This window comes from Eretmochelys imbricata, chromosome 27, assembly GCF_965152235.1.
Source record: "Eretmochelys imbricata isolate rEreImb1 chromosome 27, rEreImb1.hap1, whole genome shotgun sequence".
In the NCBI taxonomy this organism is placed as follows: Eukaryota; Metazoa; Chordata; order Testudines; family Cheloniidae; genus Eretmochelys; species Eretmochelys imbricata.
Genome location: NC_135598.1, coordinates 6,777,665 through 6,805,331, shown reverse-complemented (window position 1 = coordinate 6,805,331; position 27,667 = coordinate 6,777,665). Strand labels below are relative to the sequence as shown.

Sequence of the window (27,667 nt, the reverse complement as noted above, 5' to 3'; positions counted from 1 at the left end):
AAAATCAGGATGGTAAATACCTTACAGGGTGTGCAGTTGGAGGATTTTTCCCCCACATTGAAGCAAGTTCTCCTGGAGTATTTGGGAAGCCCATTCCATGATGCGAAGCTCGAGTGTCCTTGTTTGGTGCACACAGTTTTAAATGTGTTAATGTGGGTATCTCAGACTTTCTCCTCAGAGCATATTCTGTGGTATGTGAATGCCTGATTGTAGATAACAGATTTCTTGGTGTATTTAGGGTGGTCACTGAATCTGTGAAGGTAAGGGTGATGATCTGGGAGTTTCTTGTATATAGTTGCCTGTAGGGCTCGGTTGCTGAAGCGGACTGTGGTGTCACGAAGTTAATGCTGGTGTGGGAGTGTTCTAGAAAAAGTTTGATGGGTGGGTGGTGGACGTTGAAGTTATGGTAGAAGCCTATGATTGTCTGTCCAGAGGATGAAAATATCATTGATGTTTCTCATTTATATCATTGGTTTTGTGGTGCATTTGTCCCAAAGTACTTCCTCAAGGTAGCCCAGGAAGAGGCGGGTATACTGGGAAACCATCCTAAAACCCATGGCCATTCCCATGCTTTGGGCAAAGTGTTTATTGTTTAAAAGTATAATTGTTATGGGGGAGGATGAAATGGATGAGTTTGGCGATGTATCTGGGGTGGATATCTGAGTGTTGTCCATTGTCTTAGATATCTGAGGCAGGCAGAGATGTTGCCACTGTGAGGAATGTTGATGTATAGGGAGGTGACATCCATGGGGGCAAGGATGAGTAACGTTAATAAGAGTAACATTTCTCTCACTGTAAATAATTTTCTGTCTACTCTGAAGATAAACTAAAGCAACATATTTATATTAATAGCTAGCCATGGAAAAAAGAGCAGGAAACTGGCCAATGGCTTAAGATTCCCACCCATCTGCCAACACTTAAGAGACAATGCAAAAGCCATTCATTTTGATGTTCTACCTCTGACCCAACGTGGAGCTCACCCAAGTGGTTTTGCACAGCAGGGTCCAAGTTTATGAATACAGGGAACAAACACCCAACTGACTTAAAAGGGCACTCTGTCAAGTAGGGGAAAGACACAGTAGAGAGAGACAATACAACTACTTTGGGGTGACTAAATAAGGGAGGCTTGCCTGGGGATGATAAACTTCTGTATAAAACAGACATCTGTGTAGACTTTTGTTGTTTGAAAATATTTTTTCTCTTCTGTTATGCTTTAATCCTACTGTTAAGATTAAACAATACATTGGCTTAAGAAGGCTGTCTGGTTACTGTATTCACCACTGGGTACAGATGATAAAAAGCACCCTGTCTAATAGTGAAAGTGTAACATTATGTCACCCCAGCAAAGGTAGAGGCATGAAGCCTGAGACTTAAGGGATTATACTCACAGAAACCAGAAAGAGTTCAGAGATGCAGCTTGCCCTATAACTGGGACAACAATATGAAGTATAGGGTGATATTTTGGCCTGCAGCATCACTTGTACATGGACAGATGGCGCTCAGGTCTACATCTCTCTTTAATCTATCCCAGGTTTTGTGTTCTCAGCGCTCTTCAATACCTGAGACACATAGGGAAGCAAATGTGTAAAAAGTTGCTTAGGCTCAATCCTGATAAGATGCAAAGCACGATGGCAGATTAAAGGAAGCATCTAGAGGTATGGCTAGATATTTGAAAAAGCATCTTCTATATGAGATCTATGTCTAATGTCACTGATTTCAAACTGTGATCCTTGATAGAACTGTACAGTCTGATGGAAGCATTTCAGTTTTCTTGACTTGTGGAAGTTCAATGTATCAGAAGGTTGTGCTAGCTGTAAATATAGCACAAGCTATTTGCTTACCAATTTTGTGTTCGAGTTTGTGCTCATTCCCTCCCTCATCATAAATTATATTCCCTCTTTGTAATTCTTGCTGCTCATTCCTGGGGTTATACTCTCCCTAGGTTGTGGCAGGGTGGGGTTTTTTGTTGTTGTTGTTCTTAATAGAACTCCAAACCTTTGGAGACTGCTGCCTCTTGTGAATCACCTGAATTTGGTGTGCTTTATCACACAATGTAAGACAAACCTAATTGTTTGGTCAAGCTTTTTACTGGGCCTATACATTTAATTAAAAACAATTAATAGATTTTTTGTTTTGTTCTTTAAAGAGCTGGTAGGAAACTTATTGATCCTTTAAATTGAAAAGTTTAAATTTTTAATTGAATATTTTGATCACTGAGACCTTCCCTGGAGTGACTCAGCAATATGCAAAATAAATTGCTCCCACAAAATGACCCTGCCTGAATTAAACTTGGTTCTCCCATGAATTAGTGCAGAACTCTAATTTTGTTCCAGGCTTAACTCAGACACCATCAGTTAGCAGTTGTGCATTATGTTTCCAAAATAAAAAGGACTCACTTATTTTAGACCTCCTGGCCTTACAATCACGAGCAGCTTGTTGGTTATATTCAGCAATAAAACTGCTTACAAGTGTCCATTTTGTCTCTCCCAACATCAATAATCAGTATTTTTGAAATAGTAAAACAGTAACATTTTTGATTACACGTATGATGACATATGACTTATTTTAAGTCTAGAATGTACTGAGATACGATTACAGATGGCTCAGTTATGCAGTTTACACTAGTGAAACCACAGGACAACTCGCTGAACTGAATGCTGTAAGAAGACACAGTCAAATTATTACCCAGCTTCATTGGGTAAGTAGCCTGGCTACCACAAGCTGTTCATAAACAACCAAAAGTAGAGTTTTGGAAGGCTACTAGTTTAACATGATTTTTTTCACCATAGATAACCCTTAAAAACCACCTTTAGTTCAGATTTTTAATCAAACTTCCTCCTTTATTATATTTATTCTGATTAATTCATGGTGACACTGTCTGAGTGCACATATTCTCATTTTGTAAAGGAGACACTATTTATTAGTAAACAGTAAACATAACATTTCCAGGAGGGGAAAGAAAACATAGCAGACATTTGAATTTCAAAACGAATCAGCCTGAAAGTTAAAAAAATACAATTACTAGAGCAGATGCTATCTTATTTTGCAGGAAATAACATTTTCCACCTCAGCCAAAATCATCAGAATTTTTACTGTATACTCTAGTACGGCATGTATTTCTCTGCTAGTTTTGAGGTAGTATTCAGATATAAATATTTAACTCGATTTTGTAATTAACAGACAATCCAGCCGAACACAATTAGCGGACTGTTTTCAAAGAGCACAGCAATGGCAATGATAAACAAGTAACAAAACCTTTTTAAATAAATTATGGATTTATAATTCTAATTATTCCAAAACATAACATGCAAACCGAACAGTGAAAGAAAAGGAAAAATACAACCCATGAATAGTTTAAACCAAGTGTATTCAAGCATTTATGAATGCCATCTATAATGTATACCAGTATATAGAACTTGCTTTCAACAGCTGCCAGACTGAAACTTTCCATGTTCATATAAATTATTCAAAATTTTAGCCTACTCTCTTTTTTGTTTAAAATGATGTCCAAAACCAAGCAAATGTTAAGGGAGACTACCTAATTACATGAGACCTAGCAGCTTATCTCTACAAAATATTTTTGAGCACTCTTCCTATACTTGATCCTTTGAACAAGGCAATAAATTTAAACAATAGCAGAGTAACCACAATGAGGTTGGTTTACCATACTGGCAGTATTAGCTTAGAATGTACATCTCTGAAGCTTCATAAACTTTATAGTAACAGCAGCCTCTTGGAATTAAACATTTTGTCTTGCGTACTGTAACCTCTTTCACCTACAACATGAGATTGGAACAACTTGGAAGTCTAAAGCATACATTAGAAACTCTCACTAGTCCACGCAGTTCAACAAAATAAAATACAATTTAGAGGTGAAATATTCAGGAACTCTGAGAATGGAAAAAGCAAGTTGTGTTGATTGCGTGCAATGCAGGGCATGGAAGGAGTCAAGAACCTTTTATTATAGCTTTAAAAAAAGAAAATACAGGAGGATTAAAGATCTAAAAGTAGGAATCACATCTTTAAAATAGAAACAAAGTACATAATGTTTTAAGAAGCTTATTGTCCAACAAGTCATATCTTGTAGCCCTCGTATAATCTAGAAACTCCCTAAAGTGCATTAGAAAATGGCTTTGGACACTTAGACATAAAAAGGACAAGCCAAGAGCTGGACCTGAGCAAAAATGCACATTCTTCTTCCTCTCTGTGGTCAAAGAGAAAATTACCTGGACTATGGTACTGCGAGGTGTTAAAATGAAACACACAAAAAGCTCAAAACAAAAATGGAATTATGTGAGTATGGTATCTTAAGAGTACTTATCTGCTTGAAAGGAATCTTGTTTAGTTATGATTCTCACAATAGTCTTAATATCTCAAATATATATACACAGCCGTACACTGAACAGGACAGTAAAAGAAACTACTACAGATGTACAAAAGGGCTGATAATTGCTGTAGAAGGCCTAAACCAGATTCTAATTTCAGTTACTGTTCACTGGTGTAAATCCAGTGGAGTTACCCCTAATTTAGAACAGTGCACATTAACTGAGACTGAAATCAGGTTCCATGTTTTGGGATTTACAGACTATTGTAATGTTTACTTTCTCACTTTAAGTCATTACAATACAGCCTATGCCAACTGAACTACTAAAAAATCATTCACTCTGTTTTAAAACGCTCAAGAAAAAAAACGTAGCAAGATCATGAGTACATACTGTAATCCAACCCATAATGAAACAATGGGTCAGATCCTCAGCTGGCGTAAACTGGTATAACCACACTGTCTTCAATGGAGATACAATGATTTACACCAGCTGGGGATTTGGCCCATATCTTTAAACCAAAGGTGAAAGGTACACAGGAAAATTATGTATTTTAATCAGTCTGAAATCAACATATACTATTTACATATATCTCTTTGCAAAACAAATTTTCTGAGACTTCTGATATTAACCAAATAAACACATTATGAAATTTAAGTACTTTACCAAATTACATAAATACATTTATATATTGCGGGGCAGGTTTAAAGCACCACTGTAGCTTTCTGTATTTAAAACATTTGTTGTAAATCTAATTTCTAGAGAAATAAAGTCTACCACGTAAAAGACAGCAAAAACGTACTCACGAAGGTGATCAGCCAGATCAGTGGTTATTACACTGACTGAACATCCCTATCCAATACATTTTGCATAATGCTGCGTAACTGCTGTTAACTGCTCTTAGCATGATCCATTCTAGGCACATGAATCATAGAATATCAGGGTTGGAAGGGACCTCAGGAGGTCATCTAGTCCAACCTCCTGCTCAAAGCAGGACCAATCCCCAATTAAATCATCCCAGCCAGGGCTTTGTCAAGCCTGACCTTAAAAACTTCTAAGGAAGGAGATTCTACCACCTCCCTAGGTAACGCATTCCAGTGTTTCACCACCCTCCTAGTGAAAAAGTTTTTCCGAATATCCAATCTAAACCTCCCCCACTGCAACTTGAGACCATTACTCCTTGTCCTGTCCTCTTCTACCACTGAGAATAGTCTAGAACCATCCTCTCTGGAACCACCTCTCAGGTAGTTGAAAGCAGCTATCAAATCCCCCCTCATTCTTCTCTTCTGCAGACTAAACTATCCCAGTTCCCTCAGCCTCTCCTCATAAGTCATGTGTTCCAGACCCCTAATCATTTTTGTTGCCCTTCGCTGGACTCTCTCCAATTTATCCACATCCTTCTTGTAGTGTGTGGCCCAAAACTGGACACAGTACTCCAGATGAGGCCTCACCAATGTCGAGTAGAGGGGGACGATCACGTCCCTCGATCTGCTGGCAATGCCCCTACTTATACATCCCAAAATGCCATTGACCTTCTTGGCAACAAGGGCACACTGCTGACTCATATCCAGCTTCTCGTCCACTGTCACCCCTAGGTCCTTTTCCGCAGAACTGCTGCCTAGCCATTCGGTCCCTAGTCTGTAGCTGTGCATTGGGTTCTTCCGTCCTAAGTGCAGGACCCTGCACTTATCCTTATTGAACCTCATCAGATTTCTTTTGGCCCAATCCTCCACTTTGTCTAGGTCCCTCTGTATCCTATTCCTGCCCTCCAGCATATCTACCACTCCTCCCAGTTTAGTATCATCCGCAAATTTGCTGAGAGTGCAATCCACACCATCCTCCAGATCATTTATGAAGATATTGAACAAAACCGGCCCCAGGACCGACCCCTGGGGCACTCCACTTGACACCGGCTGTCAACTAGACATGGAGCCATTGATCACTACCCATTGAGCCCGACAATCTAGCCAACTTTCTACCCACCTTAACATGAGTGTTAAGAAAATATTTTTAGCTTTAACAAAATGAAGTGACAAAGTAATCCTCCTCTGAGAGTAAAAAATAGCTCTCGAAGTGAGCAACTGAAGAAGATGGAAAATGCTGACTGGCTAAAACCAAAGGATAGCCAACTGGTCTTAGTCCTTCCTTCCCCTCCTCTCCCCTCATCTCTTCAACCTACAGTTCCAACTCTAATTACAGTAACTCCTCACTTAAAGTCATCCTGGTTAACATTGTTTCATTGTTACATTGCTGATCAATTAGAGCAGTGCTACTCAAAGTGGTGGTCCACGGACTGGTGCCGGTCCGCGAGCCATCAGCTGCCGGTCTCCGCGCACGTTGGGAAAAAAATTGCAGGTCCCCCACATCAGATAGCTTGAGAAGCGCTGAATTAGAGAACATGCTCATTTAAAGTTGCGCAATGCTCCCTTATAACACTGTTTGGCAGCCGCCTTCTTTGTCCACTGCTTGCAGGAAGAGCAGCCTGTTGGAGCTAACTGGTGGGGGCTTGGAACCAGGGTGGACCGGCAGTCCGCATATCAGCTCCCCACTCCCCTAAGTTCCCTGTGCAGCAGCCACCCAGCAGGCTACCAGTTGCCGGCAGTTCAGCTGTCCCTTCCCCCACTGCCGTGTGCTGCTCCTGCCTTCTACCTTGGAGCTGCTCCTGAGAGCCTCCTGCTTGCTGTGCTGAGGGGAGAGGGGGAGAAAAGAGGAGTGCTAATGTCAGGGTGTCCCCCACCCCCCTGCTCCTGCCCCCTGCTTACCCCATCTCCATAGAGCAGTGGGGGACACAACAGGGCTCAGGACAGAGGGAGCTTGCTGCCAGCAGCTGCTGTCTCAACTTGCTGCTCTGCTTAAAAAGGCAATGTATTTAGAATGGGTTCAGCGTACTTAAAGGGGCGATGCGCATCTCTCTCTCACACACACACACAGGGTATGTGTCTCTGTCTGCCATGCTGTCTCCCCTCCCTCCATTTGTGCTGCCTTGTAGAGTGTGAGGCTACATTAACAACGTGTTAACCCTTGAGGACTTAGCCGAGTGCTAGTTCATCATTTAGCAGTAAGGCATTCCCAGGGAAATATATAAATAATATAGTCTTTTGTCTGGTGAAAAAAATTTTCCTGGAACCTAACTCCCGCTATTTACATTAATTCTTATGGGGAAATTGGATTCGCTTAAAGTCACATACATAACTACAACGTTAAGTGAGGAGTTACTGTGACACATTTCAGTACTTGAACAAACAATTTATGTTCCCTTCAAGATAGCTGATAATAAGAGGTATCTCATTCAGTGTGTACAGCCTCATCTTACTTTGGAGTATTACATCCTAAACTGAAATGTTCATGAGATAGCCTATGATAAGTACCCAATCTAATGGCACCATATACATATTTTTTAAAACGTGACACACAGCTTGATCACAACAAAAAGCCAAATGGTCCACCAAAGCTTATCACTTAAATTTTCTCAGCTTTTCTCTTTGCTTTGTCTCTGTAGCCTTAAAACTCCTCTCTTTTTCCAAAAAAGCATCAAGCTGTCTCTTAAAATCTTTTATATTTAGTGCCAGTGGCTTTCTTCCAGATGTTCACTACTCTGCAATACAGATTTCCTGACATTCCTGTTTACTTTTTAAAAGACCACTCTCTCAAATTCTTACTCTTAAAGTTCAGTATAGCCCACAGTTACCTCCATGGATGCCCTTCTACAGAAACTCCCCAAGCCTTATAGGCAAGTGGCAGACTGCACCAATTTGGTCGACTTGATATACCCTCTACACACACACACACACAATTTGAAAGCTTATGATGTTTTTTTTTTTTAAAATGAGGTGTGATATGGAGCTGTCAAGTGGTGCCATTAGAAATGGGGATAAACAATGACACCATCAACACATTAAAATGACCACCTTGAAATAGCTGCATTCATATAGTCTAATGACTCTCTGTATTATTTCAAGACCTAACATTGGATTTCTTTGTGACCTCAAAAGGCATTACATCAACAATCTAAAGGATAAAACAAAATTTAGTAATACATTTATACAGGTATCACTGAAATGTAATAGTACTGATGACCTTTCTAATCAACATCACCTTGTTAATCATTATGATCTCTATCCAGAGCGTCAGCATAGCAGCTGTGTTAGTCTGTATCCACAGAAAGAAAATGAGTACTTGTGGCACCTTAGAAACTAACAAATGTATTTGAGCGTAAGCTTTCATGAGCTACAGCTCACTTCATTGGATGCATCCGATGAAGTGAGCTGTAGCTCACAAAAGCTTATGCTCAAATACAATTGTTAGTCTCTAAGGTACCACAAGTACTCCTTTCCCTTTGTCTACAGTGTGTGGGTTACCACAGTCTTCATGGTCTTGGCGTGTACACACTTTGTGCAAGAGAGATGGTGTTGTCCACATAATAGTTGATTGTGCAATGACCTCTACTGGTACAGGCACAAATAAGATCTTGTAGAGGTTCAGATGTCATTGGGCCCTTGAATAATACAGGAAGTAGTTCATCATCCACATTTTTCCATCCATGCTGCAATGGTGATCCAACAGGTTTACCTATGTGTGAAGACATCCAAATCTTTGCTTGCCAAGATGCTCTTTTGATATGTTTTTCAAAACTGTCCTCACAAGGTTGCAGTTTGGGCAGTGACTTGTCCTTTTGGGTGGTTAGATTGTCATGCAAGCAGTTCAGATCTGTGGGTCTCCTTTTCTTTCTCATTATGATTATACAGCACTGCTACCAACTTCCTTGCTACAGAAATTGCAGTTTGTCCATCACTCTCTCCCAGTTTCTCGAGATCACAAGCAGTAAACTCCATTTGTTTTGCAACATTAAACAGAGATATTGTTCCCAATACCAGTTAGGGATGACAGAGTCAAATCCTGTTAATGCACATACAGCAGAAAGCATGTTGCAGAAGTCAGGAGTAAATGCGGCACAAATTGCACGTCCATGGATGAAGCTATGTTTGTCAGTTGTGCTGGTAATGCTTCCTGTTTCAGTCCACGTTATGTGCTCCATTTTTGGCCAGGAGTGAATAGCAAAGACCATATCATCTGTATCAGGTGACCTAATTACTATGGTTCCTTTGACATCAAGCCATACTGCCACACACAGGATCCAGAAGCATCCTTATATCTGCTTCCTCTTGAGTACTGTACAAATCATGGGCTTCTTCAATTTTCTTTAATATTTTTGTGACCCCTTACATGGGTCTCAGTTTCCCCTCCGTGTTGCATTGTTACTGGGGGAGGGGAGAAAGACTTGTTTGCTCTCAGGGCAGGCTAAGAGACCCAGGTATGAATGATGCCTAGCTGTCTGAGCCTGAATGAGTCATTAAAAAGGAATGATCAAGGCCAACCCTATACCAATGGAAAATCTGAGAAGACAATGGAAAAAACACAATCACCAACAATACTTACGACCAACAATTCAGAGGGAGATAGATTTCCCCACCTCTCAGCAGGGAAGTTGAGCAAAGACCCCATCTCGAGAACAAAAGACTGGGAAGCTGAAAGGTGGGGGGATCAGAGTTGGCTGCTGGAAGGAATTCGGTGCGCTCATCTGGCAAGTGACCAAGGAGGTCAGACAGAGAGGCACACAGAGCCAGAACAACTGTGTTCACTACAGGTTCACTAGGCTCTGGGCTAACAAGAATGGTCTATGTTTTAACGAGAGTTTCTCAAATGCAGCCACCGTGGCCACATGTGACCACCAGGGGCTTTTCATAGAGCCACAGCCTCCTTGGTGGTGATTGGGGGACGCAAAGCAGTGTTAAATATACAAATATCACTTTTCACAGAAACAGACTTACTAGCTAGCAAGTGTTTAAAAAAAGCAACCAAAAAGTAAAAGAAATAATAATAAAAAAGACAAGAACGTGCAAAACACATTATTTGTTTCTATTCTAGTTAGCTCCAGTAAAGAATAGAGACAAATGCACATTATTTTTATTTTTGAGACTGCAATAAAAAGCTACATAAATAAATTACAATGATTTGGATATGTATATGTGCATATGTATTTGTTTTTCCTGAAGTTAATTGTTTTAGGAAAAATTGTCAGAGCAGCCACCAGCAAGAGTTGGTGGCCACACTGTAAGGCCATCAAAAAATTTCTTGAGACCCCTCATTCACTTCTCTATACTAACCTAAGGATTTCCTGGATCTTACAATTACTCACCAATACCTATAGTTTTTCATGACTATTGGCCATTTAGATTCACAGCTTGTATGCACCCTTGGTGTTAAGTCTGAACCCCATTAAGCACCTGGATGCCTCTTACCTCCATGACCCCTGTCAATCTGGTACAGAATCGGATATAGGACACAATGCACTAGTGGCTTTGGCAGGGAATCTCATAGTATGCTTTTAATGTTAGATCTAAGAGCTTCCTTCAATCCCACTGATCATGAGGTGTTGACTAACGTGCAGACTACAGCAAGAGTGGATGGTAGCTCTGCTCTCTCCTTGTTGAGTGTTCCTAGAGCGTGGTGTGGAGCAGTTGCTCTCTTCACTAAGGGCACTGTCGTGGAATCCCACGGAGTTCACACCTTGTCTCTCCTAACGTTCAAAAAAGATAATGTGCCCTTAAAATGTTTAGTAAGGAGGTGTGCGCTGCAGCTATTTCAATATGGTGTAAGCCCTCTGTTTTGCCTAATGCAGTGAATGCTGCTGAACACCTGGAACCTGTTTTGGGGAGAGATTAGGGCACAGATGAGAGTCGGATAGCTGAAGCTCAATCCAGTTAAAACTAAAATGATGATGGTAGATTGGGGAACTGCAACTAGACAATATGGGGAGGATAATTTAATTGCAGGTGTATACCCTCCATTGTGTTCATATTCATACTCTGTGGATTCTGCTGGATCCCCCAGCTATTATTAAATGATTAAACAGCAGCCATTCACTGGAATACTTTTTTGTCTCTGGCAAAGAAACTGCTCCAGTTTTTTTTTTCAGATGTGGGCCTTGCTATTTTGAGTCATGTCTTCATCGACTCAAGACTGGATTATTATACTGTGCTCTATATGGAGCTTCTAGGTGTTCTAAAGTTTCTTTAAAATTAATTCAATTTGTCATCCAAGTTGCTGTGAGGGATTGTGGGTCCCAAACACAGGACTGCGGGATCCCAGGCAGTCCTCAGACTGCAGCCACTACTCAGCAACTTGCTGGTACCTAGAGGGAGTGGCTGGTGGAACTTAGCTCAGTATAGGCACTGCTCACGAAGATCCCAATTGGAGGGGATGTCCAGCCTCTCCGACGGGCTCAGACTCACTATTTAAACCAGAATGTAGCACACAAAGTTCTCTGAGTAACTAGGTGCATCACTGGCTGGCTGCTACACTGGACCCTACCTTCTTGTCGGACTCTGGAGCCCTGCTTTGTTCCTGATTCCTGCCTTCCTATTCTGTTCCTCCCTCCTGGCCTTGCTACAGATCTCTTCTATGCCCCATGCTTGGCTACTGACTCAGCTCTGACTGTTGGCTTGATTCCTGACTCTGTCTCCATCTCTGTCTCCAGTTCACAGCTCCTGACTCCCACTTTGACCACTAGGTCTGACCACATACATCCCAGTCTACAACAGTAGCCATCCAAGGACTTAAGGAAAATTTAACGTCTTTTGACTCTATTACTAATAAGATAACCCAGTTAAAAAAAAAAACAACAACAAGATAAATAAGATCTTATAGTGTCCTATAGATTGAAAGGTAAGGCTCAAATTTGGAATGTGAAGAAAACAATATTAAGTTGCACATTGATGTCTTAATTAAAGACAATTCTATAATACACAGAAAAATTCAAATCTTGAAAAACATTACTAAGGCAGCTGATTGTTGTCTTTTTGTTGACTATTGTGTCGCCCCTTGAATATATCGAAACTTTTTAGGGTCAATGTTAAATCTTACTATAAATCAGATTCTATTTCTGGCACTGTGATTGTAAGCAGATGTGAAAAACAATGATAAGGAAAGGTTAACGTGAATGATATTCAGTAAAGGATAAAAATGCTGTTTAGTAATTAAATAAAGCTCTTATATTCCCAGATAAAAGAAAGGCCACTTATGGAATACATATTAAGCTACTTCTGCTTCAGGCTGAGTTTTCTGTCGCAGATGTTTTGGCCTCTACCTTGTTCCCTACTGATCTTCCTGACAATCCAGGAAGTTTTTGGAAACTGTAGGGGACAATTTCCTGGTGCAAGTGCTGGAGGAACCAACTAGGGGCAGAGCTCTTCTTGACCTGCTGCTCACAAACCGGGAAGAATTAGTAGGGGAAGCTAAAGTGGATGGGAACCTGGGAGGCAGTGACCATGAGATGGTCGAGTTCAGGATCCTGACACAAGGAAGAAAGGAAAGCAGCAGAATACGGACCCTGGACTTCAGAAAAGCAGACGTTGACTCCCTCAGGGAACTGATGGGCAGGATCCCCTGGGAGAATAACATGAGGGGGAAAGGAGTCCAGGAGAGTTGGCTGTATTTTAAAGAATCCTTATTGTGGTTACACGGACAAACCATCCCAATATGTAGAAAGAACAGTAAATATGGCAGGCGACCAGCTTGGCTTAACAGTGAAATCCTTGCTGATCTTAACCACAAAAAAGAGGCTTTCAAAAAGTGGAAGATTGGACAAATGACCAGCGATGAGTATAAAAATATTGCTCGGGCATGTAGGAATGATATCAGGAAGGCTAAATCACACCTGGAGTTGCAGCTAGAGAGAGATGTTAAGAGTAACAAGAAGGGTTTCTTCAGGTATGTTGGCAACAAGAAGAAAGCCAAGGAAAGTGTGGGCCCATTCCTGAATGAGGGAGGCAACCTAGTGACAGAGGATATGGAAAAAGCGAATGTACTAAATACTTTTTTTGCCTCTGTCTTCACAAACAAGGTCAGCTCCCAGACTACTGCACTGGGCAGCACAGCATGGGGAGGAGGTGACAAGCCCTCTGTGGGGAAAGAAGTGGTTCGGGACTATTTAGAAAAGCTGGATGTGCACAAGTCCATGGGGCCGGATGCATTGCATCCGAGAGCGCTAAAGGAATTGGCGGATGTGATTGCAGAACCATTGGCCATTATCTTTGAAAACTCAAGGCGATCAGGGGAAGTCCCAGAAGACTGGAAAAAGGCTAACATAGTGCCCATCTTTTAAAAAAGGGAAGGAGGAGGATCCTGGGAACTACAGGCCAGTCAGCCTCACCTCAGTCCCTGGAAAAATCATGCAGCAGGTCCTCAAGGAATCAATTCTGAAGCACTTAGAGGAGAGGAAAGTGATCAGGAACAGTCAGCATGGATTCACCAAGGGCAAGTCATGCCTGACTAATCTAATTGCCTTCTGTGATGAGATAACTGGTTCTATGGATGAAGGGAAAGCAGTGGACGTGTTATTCCTTGACTTTAGCAAAGTTTTTGACACGGTCTCCCACAGTATGCTTGTCAGCAAGTTAAAGAAGTATGGGCTGGATGGATGCACTACAAGGTGGGTAGAAAGTTGGCTAGATTGTTGGGCTCAACGGGTAGTGATCAATGTATCCATTTCTAGTTGACAGCCGGTATCTAGTGGAGTGCCCCAAGGGTCGGTCCTGGGGCTGGTTTTGTTCAATATCTTCAATATCAATTTTGTTCAATATCTTGTATAAGTAGGGGCATAGCGAGCAGATCGAGGGACGTGATCGTCCCCCTCTATTCGACATTGGTGAGGCCTCATCTGGAGTACTGTGTCCAGTTTTGGGCCCCACACTACAAGAAGGATGTGGATAAATTGGAGAGAGTCCAGCGAAGGGCAACAAAAATGATTAGGGGTCTAGAACACATGACTTATGAGGAGAGGCTGAGGGAGCTGGGATTGTTTAGCCTGCAGAAGAGAAGAATGAGGGGGGATTTGATAGCTGCTTTCAACTACCTGAAAGGGGGTTCCAAAGAGGATGGCTCTAGACTGTTCTCAATGGTAGCAGATGACAGAACGAGGAGTAATGGCCTCAAGTTGCAGTGGGGAAGGTTTAGATTGGATATTAGGAAAAACTTTTTCACTAAGAGGGTGGTGAAACACTGGAATGCGTTGCCTAGGGAGGTGGTGGAATCTCCTTCCTTGGAAGTTTTTAAGGTCAGGCTTGACAAAGCCCTGGCTGGGATGATTTAACTGGGAATTGGTCCTGCTTCGAGCAGGGGGTTGGACTAGATGACCTTCAGGGGTCCCTTTCAACCCTGATATTCTATGATTCTATGATTCTATGATTCATTAATGATCTGGAGGATGGTGTGGATTGCACCCTCAGCAAGTTTGCGGATGACACTAAACTGGGAGGAGAGGTGGATACGCTGGAGGGTAGGGATAGGATACAGAGGGACCTAGAAATTGGAGGATTGGGCCAAAAGAAATCTGATAAGGTTCAACAAGGACAAGTGCAGAATCCTGCACTTAGGACGGAAGAATCCAATGCACCGCTACAGACGAGGGACCGAATGGTTAGGCAGCAGTTCTGCAGAGAAGGACCTAGGGGTTACAGTGGATGAGAAGCTGGATATGAGTCAACAGCGTGCCCTTGTTGCCAAGAAGGCCAATGGCATTTTGGGGTGTATAAGTAGGGGCATTGCCAGCAGATCGAGGGACGTGATCATTCCCCTCTATTCAACATTGGTGAGGCCTCATCTGGAGTACTGTGTCCAGTTTTGGGCCCCACACTACAAGAAGGATGTGGAAAAATTGCAGAGAGTCCAGTGGAGGGCAACAAAAATGATTAGGGGGCTGGAACACATGACTTATGAGAAGAGGCTGAGGGAACTGGGATTGTTTAGTCTGCGGAAGAGAAGAATGAGGGGGGATTTGATAGCTGCTTTTAACTACCTGAAGGGTGGATCCAAAGAGGATGGATCTAGACTATTCTCAGTGATAGCAGATGACAGGACAAGCAGTAATGGTCTCAAGTTGCAGTGGGGGAGATTTAGGTTGGATATTAGGAAAAACTTTTTCACTAGGAGCATGGTGAAACACTGGAATGCATTACCTAGGGAGGTGGTGGAATCCCCTTCCTTAGAAGTTTTTAAGGTCAGGCTTGACAAAGCCCTGGCTGGGATGATTTAGTTGGGGATTGGTCCTGCTTTGAGCAGGGGGTTGGAATAGATGACCTCCTGAGGTCCCTTCCAACCCTGATATTCTATGATTCTATGAATTAAAGTCCATTTTACCTTAGCAAACCAATGAATCTGAGTATTTATTCCACATTTTAGCTATCTCCCTATGGGATGAATGGGCAAAGGGTATGCAGTTTCTTTTACCGCTTAACTTCTGTTAAAAAAAAAAAAGTATGACATCATAACTTGGACAGCAATTGGTCTGTTAAAGTGTTCAATTGACAACAACGTATGCATGAAAAATAGCAGGTATTGGTACTGGAATGAAGCCAGCACTCCAAGGCAGGGATACATCCACTTGGATATAGTCTCCCTAACTGATAAATTATTAAATTGCACTTTGTCCAATTACGGATGAAGAAAAACTATTCAATGGAAATGAAATAATTATTTTATCAATTGAACCTGAACTGTACATTTACATTTAGACCCATACTACACATTACACTATGAATGATTAAATGTTTTTTTCTAAAAATCTCATACTAAAATCAATGTAGCCTGCATTAAAATACTCTCCCCTTAACACAACCTACTTCAGAAACACTAACTTCCTTGTGAAGCAACTAGGGTTGCTAGAAACATAACATACCTGACTCAAGCTCAAGAGGAAGCAAATGAAAAGTTAAGCAACTTTTTCTCCTTACCCACAGACATATACCTTACCATTAACACAATTACTATACACCACAGATCATTTACTTGAACTTTAACTCTACCCCTGCAACCTTCTCTTCTCCACATACCCCTTTACCAAACTACCTTCTCCTAACATTATTATTTGTGGACTTTTGGTATAATAGTATGTTGTGCTGAGAAAAGTTTGGTAAAGGGGTTGATGGAAGACTGATCTTCTTAGAGCATATTTAATTTTCTTATTTTTCTGGGTTTAAGACAGGTATGTTATGTTTGCAGTGACTCTGCTTCACAACAAAAACTTCTGTATATTAATTTCTTAAATTATTTTAAATAGGGGCATGGTGCTGATTGAAGAATGGGATGGACTTGTGGGGTATGTTTAATTCCAGATACTGACAGGGAAAACTTCATGCACCAGCAATTGGTACACATGAATAAGGCAAAGGTTTTTTCACAGATATTTTTTAGTAAAAGTCATGAATAGGTCACAGGCAATAAACAAAAAATCACAGAGCCTGTGACTTGTCCGTTACTTTACTAAAAATAACTGGGGCAGGGCTAGGTAGGGGGAGAAATGGAGTCCCATAGGGGTGCGGGGGACACAGCCCCGACTCCGGTGGCCGCAGTGAGGATCGCAGCCACAGGGGACACAGCCCTTGCTACAGAGCTGGCCCAGCTTCAGGACAGGGGTGCATGACCCGACTGTAGCCCCGGCCAAACCCCGGCCGCAGCAGGGTGTGGGGGTTGCAGACGGCCCTGGGAAGCTGCAAGGAGGGTATGCAGCCCCAGCTGCAGCCTCCAGTGAAGCTGCGGGGCTGGGGCGCACAGCCCCTGCCAAGCCCGGGATGCCATAGGGCTGTGGTGCACGGCCTCTGCCAAGTCCAGGACGCCGCAGAGCTGGGGCACATGGCCCTGGCTGCAGTCCCCAGGACACCACGGCCAAGCCACCCCATAATCTTCTTCTGTGATAAGCTTAAAAGATTGAGCTCCTTGAGTCTACCACTATAAGGCACGTTTCCCAAACCTTTAATCGTCTTGTTGCTTTTCTCTGAAACCTCTCCAGTTCACCAACATCCTCCGTGAAGCAAGGACACCAGAACTGGACACAATATTCCAGTAGCAGTCATACCAGTGCCAAATATAGCCTCTCTCCTCCAACTCAATATTCCCCTATTTATACATCTGAGGATAGCATTAGCCTGTTTAGCTACGGCATTGCTTTGGAAATTCGTGTTCAGCAGATTATTCACCAGGTCCAAGTCTTTTTCAGACTCACTGCTTCCCAGGATAGAGTCTCCCATCCTTTAAATATAGCCTTTTTTCTTTGTTCCTCAATTTATACATTTACATTGGACCATACTGAAACAGTGCCGGACAATGCCCAGCTCACTAAGCAATCCAGATTGCCCTATCCATTACCTGTACTCTTCATTATTTATCACTCCCCCAATCTTTGTGCCACCTGCAAACTTCAGCAATAATGATTTGTGTTTTCTTCCAGGCCATGGATAAAAATATTAAATAGCATAAGGAACAGATCCTTGTGGGACACCATGAGAAACATACCCACTCAATGGGTATTCCCAATTAAATTACATTTTAAGACTTATTAGTTAGCCATTTTTAAACCACTTAATATGTGCCAAGTTAATTTTGTATCATTCTAGTTATTTAATCAAAATGTTGTGAAGAGCTAAGTCAACTGCCTTACAGAATTTTACGTATATTACACTAACACTCTTACCTTCTCATCTAAACCCATAGTCTCATCCAAATGATACCAAGTTATTTTGACAAGACCTATTTTCCAAAACCCATGTTCATTAGTATTAATTATATCACCCTCCTTTAATTCTTTATTAATTGAGTCTTGTATCAGCTGTTCCATTATTCTGCCCAGGATCAATGTCAGGCTGAATAGGCCTATCAGTACTTGGATCATCTCATTTAGCCTTTTCAAATACTGGCACATCATTAGCTTTCTTCCAGTACTCTGGAACTTCCAGCACTCTGGAACAGAGGTATTAAAAATCAACATCAACAATCCAGAGAGCTCTTTGACCATATCTTTTAAAACTTCTGAATGCAAATTATCCAGACCTTCTGATTTAAGAATGTCTAACTTTAATAGCTGCTATCTAATATATGTCACTGTTTGAAAAGTGGGAAGTATTTCATCATCATCATCATCACATGATTTGAATATATTGTCTGGCTTTGTTACAAATACTGAACACAAATATTTATTGAACACTTCTGCCTCTTCTGAATTATCATGAAAGATTCTACCATTTCCACCTACTAATGGACCAATAACATTGTCAGGGTTCCTTTTGATCCCAATATACTTCGGTCTCGGCCTGGGATGTAAGTACAGATCCTGGGGGGTGAGCAGGCCTTTTATAGAGGTGGCAACAGGGGAAAGGAGCTATATCTGAAGGCCCCTTACTTACTGCCAAAGCTGCTTCTTGCACTGTCAAGATGGCCTCTCCAATCCTGAGTGGCTGTTTACCTACCCTGGGAAGGGGGGGTTGATGTAATCCCACCTGGAGTGGGTTGTGAAAGAGTCCTTTTCCCACCTACACAGCCGGCTGAGATCCCCACTGAACCCAGATCTTCCCTTTTGCCTCTGACTTTTGTCATCCTATGTCTCTCTGAAGCCTGCAGGGGCACCAGTCACTGCAAACACGTCAGAAAAGAAAGCAGAACTGAGAGGATAATCTCTCCAAAACATCAAATGCCCTGAGACATGGCTGGGAATTAAATAAACCAATTATTAAGCCAAACTGTTAGTCTAATATTCTGTAATAAAGTTTGGAATTTTCCTCAGAAAAGCTCTGCAACAGGGAGATGTGACTGGGCTGCCTGCTGCTATGGACACAGCACAAACTGGAGGAAGCTTTCAGTATAGGTAGTAAGGTATTATACTACTTTTGTGTAAATTTTATTATAAAATTAATCTTAAATTATATTAATCAGTAACTAAAAACAAGCATGTTGATATTTACAACCAGAGGAAGAGTTTAGAACTCTGCATGATTCAATTTTTATTTAACTCAATTTTTATGCCACTTATCTCTAATAAATAAGACAAATGAAACTCAGACATTAATAAGGAAGACAGATTTGGAAAAGTGGCATGAAACAATCAGGTCAAAAGAATTATAAAACTGATAAAGGAAGACTGTATCACCTACTGTATTACACCTCTCAACTAATAAAAGAATAGCACAGATATGAACATGAAAAATTACAGAATTTCCATTCTACTTGAAGGAACCGTCTCACTGATTTAATAAAGAAGATGGGGGAAGCAGGAGCCCTCCTACCTTGAAATCTGGAATTGAGTTAAATTTCTAAGTGATGATCGCCTTCCTCCATGTGCCAAAAATCCTGCAAGACACAAAAAATCAACAAAATTTAGTACTAAGACCCCTCAAAACATTCCATTTAACTATCAGGAAAACTACATCTCACATTTTTGGAATTCAAAATTAAACCCCACTGAAGAAAGGGTACATAAAGTCACAATATCATCATCACATGAACAGCTCACAGCTTTCTACGGGGTATTAATGTATCAGCTACAACCTATTAGTTCTCCTCACCATTAAAATTCCATAGGTGTAAATCTTTAACTGATCAAAATTAATTTTGATCACCTGGAGCACTTCCCTCCCCTCCCCCCCAATGATTTTCATGTGAGGAACTGAGAAAAAGTATAATGTAGTGTTTCTTTCAATATATACACTACAGTGTAATATCTAAAAAGAGTGCACTTTATACCATTTTTTGTGACTACCCATGAGTATTTCTTTTCTGTGCACTACTAAGCTTTTTCATTTAACTCCTGAAAGCTTTACTTAGTTTTTATTCTGCTCTTATTCAAGCACAACTCTCACTGAAGGGGAGTTAAAACTGAGTCAAAATTTCAGGATTTAGTTTTGTTCTTGTATCAAGTATGCACAGTAGCTGTTTAATGAGTTCATCAGTTCACATCACCTGGTATCTTTGAAAAGGTCACTTATAAATACTGTACTGTATTTTGAAACATAGTGCAAAGTCTATGGAAAGATGTTCTATCACATATATTAGTATTGTGATGTGTGCAGAATCCTGCTTGTTGGCATCTACTGGCATATTATCACAGAAGGCTTCATTGATATACCTGTTGCTGTTTAGAACAAAAAAGTTGAAAGGAAGAAGAGAAGTATAAACAAACAAAAATTAATTGACAGTTAGGGTTGTATCAGGACACATTCACCAACTCAAAAACTGAAAAGCACGGAAATAAGTTAAGGGACAAGTCTCCTACATTCCTTGCCACTGTCACATTGCCTACAACACTGACAATAACACATTCCAACACTACATAAGGCTTTCATTTCCACCTCCAACAGATATTGAGAAGCAGCTTCATCAAATTCACACTTTAGTGCAAAACCTTAACAGGAACCTGCCAGATGCTCTTGCACCAACATTTTGGCACATCTGACAGTCACACATTCCATACATTCAGGAAGTTATTCTACCTTAACATTTCTGAAGTTACGAACTACCGTCCCATCTCCAACCTCCTATTCTTGGGCAAAAAAACTGAGCAAGTCATAACCACTAAACACCAACATGTGACATCAGCCAACTTCCTGGGTACCTCACAGTCAGAGTTCAAATCAGGGCACAGAACAGAGAGAGCTATAGCTGCACTAAAAGATGACCAGTTCTTACAGCCATGGGCAGTGACAGGATCTCCATGATTATGCTGCTGGACCTCTCTGCAGCTTTTGATACATTAGACCACTAGATACTGCTAACCTACCTACATGACAGACCAGAACTGATGGCCCATCACTGAAGCTGTTCCTATCATTCCTCTCCAGCAAAGCCCATAGTGCAGATGGGTAACTGTTCCTCCTCTATAAAGACCCTTGCCTGTGGTACCCCATAGTGCTCTATACTATCCCCTCTTCTCCTCAGTATCTACCTGAGACCACTAGGAGAGACAAAGAGCTACCATGGGCTCACCTGCCAACAATATACCAGTGACTCTCAACTATATACAGGGAGTCCTCGGACGCCACTTACGACACTTTTCAACTGACTACCTGTTTCACCCCTACAACACTTGTTTTGCCCTTACGACACTCGATGTGCATAAGTTTGCTTGATATCACTTCCTCGTTGCGTTATACTGGTATGGAGATGGAAGGGGTCACTTCTGATTAGCTCTGAGGCAGCAGAGTAGCTTGTTGCCAGGTAGGGTTGCTGCTTGTTTTTGATTGACTCCCAGCCCCAGGCGCAGCCAATCAGAAGGCATGAACAGTGATTGGCTGAGGCTCGGCATATGTGCCATTTTCCCTGGCTTTCTGAGCCTGTGTGGCTGGCATTCTGCGCAGCATATGTGAGTTTATATTTTTATTTGAATGCTGTTTACAAAATACAGTGTACAGTAAATACATTGATGTTGCAACATTAGTCATCTATAGTTCATTTAGTAAAAAAATATGGGTTATTGTAGTGAAAATAGTTGTATCAAGCCTTGGTTCAGGAAACAATCTCCCCTTTATACCATTCGTTCCTATGGGAAAAGCAGTTTCAACTTACAACCTTTCGACTTACAATGCAATTCTGAGGAACGAATTGTGTCCGAAGTCCTTTTTCTTTTGTAATATCGCAACTTTCATGTCTGTAATTGCGTGACCAGAAAGATTGAAGTGTTCTCCGACTGGTTTATGAATGGTATAATTCTTGACATCTGATTTGTGTCCATTTATTCTTTTACGCAGAGACTGTCCAGTTTGACCAATGTACATGGCAGAGGGGCATTGCTGGCACATGATGGCATGTACCACATTGGTAGATGTGCAGGTGAACGAGCCTCTGATAGTGTGGCTGATGTTATTAGGCCCTGTGATGGTGTCTCCTGAATAGATATGTGGGCACAGTTGGCAACGGGCTTTGTTGCAAGGATAGGTTCCTGGGTTAGTGGTTCTGTTGTGTGGTATGTGGTTGCTGGTGAGTATTCGCTTCAGGTTGGAGGGCTGTCTGTAGGCAAGGACTGGCCTGTCTCCCAAGATTTGTGAGAGTGTTGGGTCATCCTTCAGGATAGGTTGTAGATCCTTGATAATGCATTGGAGGGGTTTTAGTTTGGGGCTGAAGGTGACAGCTAGTGGCGTTCTGTTATTTTCTTTGTTAGGCCTGTCCTGTAGTAGGTAACTTCTGGGAACTCTTCTGGCTCTATCAATCTGTTTCTTCACTTCCGCAGGTGGGTATTGTAGTTGTAAGAATGCTTGATAGAGATCTTGTAGGTGTTTGTCTCTGTCTGAGGGGTTGGAGCAAATGCGGTTGTATTGTAGAGCTTTGCTGTAGACAATGGATCATGTGGTGTGGTCAGGGTGAAAGCTGGAGGCATGTAGGTAGGAATAGCGGTCAGTAGGTTTCTGGTATAGGTGGTGTTTATGTGACCATCGTTTATTAGCACTGTAGTGTCCAGGAAGTGGATCTCTTGTGTGGACTGGACCAGGCTGAGGTTGATGGTGGAATGGAAATCGTTGAAATCATGGTGGAATTCCTCAAGGGCTTCTTTTCCATGGGTCCAGATGATGAAGATGTCATCAATACAGCGCAAGTAGAGTAGTGGCGTTAGGGGACGAGAGCTGAGGAAGCGTTGTTCTAAGTCACCCATAAAAATGTTGGCATACTGTGGGGCCATGCGGGTACCCATAGCAGTGCCGCTGATTTGAAGGTATACATTGTCCCCAAATGTAAAATAGTTATGGGTGAGGACAAAGTCACAAAGTTCAGCCACTAGGTTTGCCGAACATTATCGGGGATAGTGTTCCTGACGGCTTGTAGTCCATCTTTGTGTGGAATGTTGGTGTAGAGGGCTTCTACATCCATAGTGGCCAGGATGGTGTTATCAGGAAGATCACCGATGGATTGTAGTTTCCTCAGGAAGTCAGTGGTGTCTCGAAGGTAGCTGGGAGTGCTGGTAGCGTAGGGCCTGAGGAGGGAGTCTACATAGCCAGACAATCCTCCTGTCAGGGTGCCAATGCCTGAGATGACGGGGCGTCCAGGGTTTCCAGGTTTATGGATCTTGGGTAGTAGACAGAATATCCCAGGTCGGGGTTCCAGGGGTGTATCTGTGCGGATTTGATCTTGTGCTTTTTCAGGGAGTTTCTTGAGCAAATGCTGTAGTTTCTTTTGGTAACCCTCAGTGGGATCAGAGGGTAATGGCTTGTAGAAAGTGGTGCTGGAGAGCTGCCGAGCAGCCTCTTGTTCATATTCCGACCTATTCATGATGACAACAGCACCTCCTTTGTCAGCCTTTTTGATTATGATGTCAGAATTGTTTCTGAGGCTGTGGATGGCATTGTGTTCTGCACGGCTGAGGTTGTGGGTCAAGTGATGCTGCTTGTCCACAATTTCAGCCCGTGCACGTCGGCGGAAGCACTTTATGTAGAAGTCCAGTCTGCTGTCTCGACCTTCAGGAGGAGTCCACCTAGAATCCTTCTTTTTGTAGTGTTGGTAGGGAGGTCTCTGTGGATTAGTATGTTGTTCAGAGGTGTGTTGGAAATATTCCTTGAGTCGGAGACGTCGAAAATAGGATTCTAGGTCACCACAGAACTGTATCATGTTTGTGGGGGTGGAGGAACAGAAGGAGAGGCCCCGAAATAGGACAGCTGCTTCTGCTGGGCTAAGAGTATAGTTGGATAGGTTAACAATATTGCTGGGTGGGTTGAGGGAACCATTGCTGTGGCCCCTTGTGGCATGTAGTAGTTTAGAAAGTTTAGTGGAACCATGAGGAAAAGGCTGCAGGATAACAAGCTCTTGGAGAGGATGATTACAGTTTGGTGGAGTAAGATGGCAGCTGTAATTGTGGGTGAGTAGTCCCTTTCCTTTTGTTTTGAAGCTAGTTCCAGGACTCGGTCAGCGGCACCAGGTAGCTGTAATCATTAAAAGCTAATTTGTTCTTCATCCTATAAGTGATCGCCTTGTGCCTGATTTCTCCAACTCCATTTCCAGCCATCAAACCCAGAACTTTCTTTCGTCTGCATCCACCCCGCCACTCAGAGTCCCTAGCCTTTCCCCAAGGGAAGAGGGGAGTAAAACTATGAAAAATACATCACATCCTCCCCTAATTAACAGCACTTATCTCAAAGTACAGAACACATTTTCTGACGCTTTACAAGTAAATCCTTTGATCAATTTATGCATTAAAACTAAATAAAAACTATGCCCTTTAAGGAATTAGCCTTCTGTGTCCATCTTTTATTGGTCCTGAATTATCTTAATAATGGAATAATGCAGACACTTCAAACTTTCAATGAAAATAAAGTTAACTGAAATCTTGTGCAAATGCCATATTTGAAGAAATGAAGTTATAATTAAGCTAAGTTATCAAAATTGTATCTAATTTATGCTTATATCAGGAACAGTCAGGCTTAGGTCCACAGTAAAGGTAAATTAAATTAAGTGGGGCCTATTGTGACATCAGAGTTACTCAACCAATCACCTTCCTTTCTCTACAGCTAATTTTCATGCAATAATTCTATTGGTTGGAATTACTCAGCAGTTTGAAGGAGACTGGACACGTGTCAAACATTCTCATTGATAGATTAGTTGTCTCAATTGTCATTATTCATTAAAGAGTCTCTGGCTAAATGCCAGCTTGTGCATCAGCACTTGAAAGGCTTGCCAAGTCACTGCTGCCCTGGTTCACTGTGTATTGAGGCGACAATACCGGGGAAACTGAGGCAGTAGTGCTGGGGGAGCTCCTAAAGCACAGACACACTGGGACTCAGAGGCTGAGCTCTCCCTGCCCCCTTCACATTAACACCAGCCTTGTTAACACTGTCCTCTAAACCAATAAGACTTCATCTTCACTGACAAAAAAGCTGCATATTTACTGCTCATTAGCTCTGTCTCTGCAAAAAGAGTGGAGACAGGGCACTTTATATTTACAGCGAGATAGCTAAGTGGGGTCAGTCATGGACAGAAGATAGAATGCTGACCTCACCTCACTACCTTCACGGTAAAACCTACAAGTGTCTTCTCTTCATTTAGGATTTCCAAGTGAGAAAACTATTGCATGTTAATTATCTCACTGTAAAAAACCCACCCTTTTGTCAGTGATGACAAACCCTAAGGCAGAGGTTCTCAAACTGTGGTCCATGGACCCCACCAGTGGTCCGCGAGCTCCATTCAGGTGGTCCACGGATAGTTCCCTCTAAGATGCTCACCTGGGCAGCTGCACACAAGAGAATGAAGGACCATCCACCTAATTAATGGAGCTGCGCAGGCATGGCTCCACTAATTAGGTGCCTGGACCCTTAAGAAGACGCACATGTAAGGTGAGGTGGTGGCCTTGGGGGAAATAGGAGGGTAGGTGGGAGGAGGCAGTGGGGTGAGAAAAGGGGGTGGGCGGAATTTGGGATGTGCAGGGCTGCGGCGACCAGAGAAAGAGGCAACTTTCCCCAGCTCCAGGGCTGCGGCTGCTGGGGAGAGACGGTCCTCCTTCCAAGCCTCAACTCTGTGGCTGCTTTGGCAGGGGAGACACCGCCCCCTCTTCCCAGCCCCAGATCAGGGGCTGCCATGGCGGGGGAGAGAGGGCACATCCATTGCATTAGGAAGGTAAGACTACAAATATTAAAATATGAGTTGTGTGCCTTTATTTGTAGAACAAAAAAAAGTTAATTATTACTAAGGTTTTTTATATATAGCGCTTTTACCCAAAGCGCTTTACAGTAGTTAGCTAATGTTACAAACAAAATTTGGAAAGATCATTAAGTGGTCCGCCGAGACCCACAGCAATTTTCAAGTGGTCTGCAGAAAAAAAAAGTTTGAGAACCACTGCCCTAAGGTGTTTTCTACACTTACAATGCTGCAGCACTAAGTGAAGACACTACCTTTTCTGATGGGAGACCTTCTTCTCTCTACATAGGTACTCCACCTCCCTGAGAGGCAGTGGCTACGTCAGCAGGAGAAGCCCTCCCATCAACATAGTGCCGTTCATACTGGAAGTTGGGTTGGGATAAATGCATTGCTCAGAGGTGTGGATTTTCCACATCCCTGAATGACTAGTTATAGTGGCATAAACTGATAGAGTAAACCAAGCCTAAGACTACTGCAAATTCATGGCCAGATTGACCAGTACATCTCATTGGCTTTGATTTTCTTTGTGATGCAAAGCAGCTCTAAGGCGAGCGCAATTTGCTGATATACTCTGGCTTTCATGTAACCATGATTCTTCCCTGACATTTTTAAAAAATATCTAAGGTTGATAATATATATTCAAATCTTTAGAAATATCACATAACAGCAATCTCTTTTACTATTGTCATAAATATAAAGGGAAGGGTAAACCCCTTTGAAATCCCTCCTGGCCAGGGGAAAGCTCCTCTCACCTGTAAAGGGTTAAGAAGCTAAAGGTAACCTCGCTGGCACCTGACCAAAATGACCAATGAGGAGACAAGATACTTTCAAAAGCTGGGAGGAGGGAGAGAAACAAAGGGTCTGTGTCTGTCCATATGCTGGTTTCTGTCGGGGATAGACCAGGAATGGAGTCTTAGAACTTTTAGTAAGTAATCTAGCTAGGTATGTGTTAGATTATGATTTCTTTAAATGGCTGAGAAAAGAATTGTGCTGAATACAATAACTATTTCTGTCTGTGTATCTTTTTTGTAACTTAAGGTTTTGCCTAGAGGGGTTCTCTATGTTTTTGAATCTAATTACCCTGTAAGATATCTACCATCCTGATTTTACAGGGGGGATTTCTTTATTTCTATTTACTTCTATTTTTATTAAAAGTCTTCTTGTAAGAAACTGAATGCTTTTTCATTGTTCTCAGATCCAAGGGTTTGGGTCTGTGGTCACCTATGCAAATTGGTGAGGCTTTTTATCCAACATTTCCCAGGAAAGGGGGGGTGCAACTGTTGGGAGGATTGTGCATTGTTCTTAAGATCCAAGGGTCTGGGTCTGTAGTCACCTAGGCAAATTGGTGAGGCTTTTTACCAACCCTTGTCCAGGAAGTGGTGTGCAAGGTTTTGGGAAGTATTTTGGGGGGAAGGACGCGTCCAAACAGCTCTTCCCCAGTAACCAGTATCAGTTTGGTGGTGGTAGCGGCCAGTCCAAGGACAACGGGTGGAATATTTTGTACCTTGGGGAAGTTTTGACCTAAGCTGGTAAAGATAAGCTTAGGAGGTTTTTCATGCAGGTCCCCACATCTGTACCCTAGAGTTCAGAGTGGGGGAGGAAACTTGAAATGGTGGCATAGTGGTGGGATTAACCTGAAATCATTTTGAGATCCAGTTGAGATTTTTTGAACTAGAAATACAGATTTTAAAAAGGAAATTTTTTTTTCCTTTGGAAAGGAAGTCCAGAAAGCAGCTGAAACTGAAAGCAGCTTGTTTTTTCTCTGCTTTGTGGCCAAGCAGAGACAAAAGGGGATTATCTTTGTGAATTGCAGGTTTTCTTTGCCTGGAGGCAGGGTACTTAACTCCTGCAGGGAAATTCACAGTCTTCCAACCCAGAGTTTTTTTTTTCTTTTCTTCCTAAAAGTAAAT

The 27,667-nt window shown here is 42.1% G+C and overlaps 1 protein-coding gene across 1 annotated transcript in view; it reads right to left on the bottom strand.

Moving 5' to 3' along the window:
* The window catches only part of TANC2 (tetratricopeptide repeat, ankyrin repeat and coiled-coil containing 2), a 713,500-nt gene that overhangs the window by 570,286 nt on the left and 115,547 nt on the right, over positions 1–27,667 (bottom strand). Inside the window, exon 2 of the mRNA XM_077806150.1 lies at positions 19,433–19,496. The gene's annotated coding sequence lies outside the window, so the exon portion shown is untranslated. The remainder of the gene's footprint in view (positions 1–19,432; positions 19,497–27,667) is intronic.